Below are 2,031 nucleotides of genomic sequence, written 5' to 3'. Positions count from 1 at the left end.
CGAATGTAAAGACTGTAATTAATTTAATGAATGAAGAGCTGGAAGCTCTGGAGAGGGAACAAATGGTGGAAGAAGCGGAGGAAATCCCTCAGGAAGTAATTGAAGCTTTAATTGATATGAAAGAAAGGGAATATGAAGAAAAGAGGAGATTAAGAGAAGTTGATGAAGCAATCAAGGCAACAATTGATGCCTTGAAAGAAAATTTAAATGATGATAAACAAGAAACTGAACAACAAAAGGCTGCAGAGACCTTGATCACTGAGCCTGAAGAGCTTCAAGTGAATGAAGATGAACTGGGACTAGGTCCAGTAGCAAATGAAGAAGATGAAACAGTTGAGGTTTCAGTTTTTACAATGGTCAAACTGGTGATAATGAAAGATATAACACTCATACTGAACAACCCAGGAAAACATCACCCAGACATTGTAACAGCAGCAAAGAAAGCACAACAAAACTTCATAAATATGAGCAAAGAAGAAGGATCAAGAGCTATAGAGCATGTTGATCCAACTGAGCCCATTATTCAAGAAGTCACTGAAAATTCTGAAGAGATACATATAGATAATCCTGTTATTGAAGAGTCAGAATCAGTTGATGAAGAGATTATAATGGAAGGGCCAGAAGATCAAGTAACTTGTAACGCCCATTAATTCCGGTTCCAAGAGTAAAACTTGTAAAGTATGTATTATTCTCGGGATTTAACCGACGTTTCTCGAGAGCCTTTAGTCATCCCGGTACGTAAAGGTACAGTTTCTGAAACCGCAATTAATGGAGAACAGTTTCAAAACTGTTCTTCCGATCGCAGCAAGACTTAGAAGAACAGTTAATTGTTCAAGAACAGTTTCAAAACATGTTTTGAAACGTTTCTCGGGAACAGTTTCAAAACATGCCTCTTGAACAATTACTGTCTCCATTAATTGCGGTTTCAAAACATGCCTCGGGAACAGTTTCAAAACATGCCTCCGTTAATTACAGTTAATTCTCGAGAAACGTTTCAAAACATGCCTATTGTTCAAGAACAGTTTCAAAAATGCCTCTTGAACAATTACGTCATCCCGGTACGTAAAGGTACAGTTTCAAAACATGCCTCTTGAACAATTACAGTTTCAGCACTAAACATGATTTAACCGATGTTTTGAAACCGCAAGTTCAACAAAATATGCAACAAAGGCCCGTTTACCGACAAATGGGTCAACCAATAACCCATCTTCGGTGGCTATTCCTCAAAACCAAAATGGAAGAACGTTTGAGGTGAGAACTAATGCACTCCAAAGTTTACCAAAGTACAAGGGTCTTGCAACGGAAGAACCCTATTTTCATTTGGAGGCATATGACTCTATTTGCAACACGATAGGTGGTCAAGGTTTTACATCGGATGAGGTTAAATTGGTTTTATTTCAATTCTCGTTGGAGGAAAAGGCAAAAAGATGGGTTTACACATTGCCATCCGCATCGATTTATACTTGGGCCGAGATGCAACAAAGGTTCTTAGAAGAGCTTTACACGGCTCAAAAGACAAATGATGCGAGACGAAGTTTGAGGTCTTTCCAACAAAAATCAGGCGAAATGTTTCATGAAGCATTCAAGAGGTTTAACATGATGATCAAGAATTGTCCTCATCATGGTATAGCTCTTTGGGAGTTGTTGAATGCTTTTCATGAAGGGTTGAATACGGAAGATGAACGGGATTTGATGTCAATCACTAATGGTACTTTTGGTACCATTTATGAATAAGATGATTGGGCATTTTTGGAGCAAATGTCGATCACATCAAAGAGAAAGGCTTAAACTGCAAGAACAGCAAGACCGGCAATTGGAAGACCACAAGTTCATGCCGTGGAAGATGTGGGGGTACAAACCACTAATCAAAGAATTGATGTTTGTATCAATTGTAATGAGTTGGGTCATGGGGCGGATGTGTGTACGATAGGTCAAGCACAAGTTGAGGAGGTAAATGCACTTCAAGGCTAAGGGGGTGGGAATCGAAATTTCAACATGAACACAAACACTTACCACCCCGGGTTGAGAAAT

General features: G+C 39.0%; 1 pseudogene; it reads right to left on the bottom strand.

Moving 5' to 3' along the window:
* Positions 1 to 1,527: 1,527 nt before the first annotated feature.
* On the bottom strand, positions 1,528 to 1,628 carry LOC143626615 (small nucleolar RNA R71; annotated as a pseudogene).
* Between the last annotated feature and the right edge of the window lie 403 nt (positions 1,629 to 2,031).

This window comes from Bidens hawaiensis, unplaced genomic scaffold, assembly GCF_021521415.1.
Source record: "Bidens hawaiensis isolate Kalapana, Puna unplaced genomic scaffold, B.hawaiensis_p1.1 tig00004444_1, whole genome shotgun sequence".
In the NCBI taxonomy this organism is placed as follows: domain Eukaryota; kingdom Viridiplantae; phylum Streptophyta; class Magnoliopsida; order Asterales; family Asteraceae; genus Bidens; species Bidens hawaiensis.
This window is presented reverse-complemented; position numbering and strand designations above follow the sequence as displayed.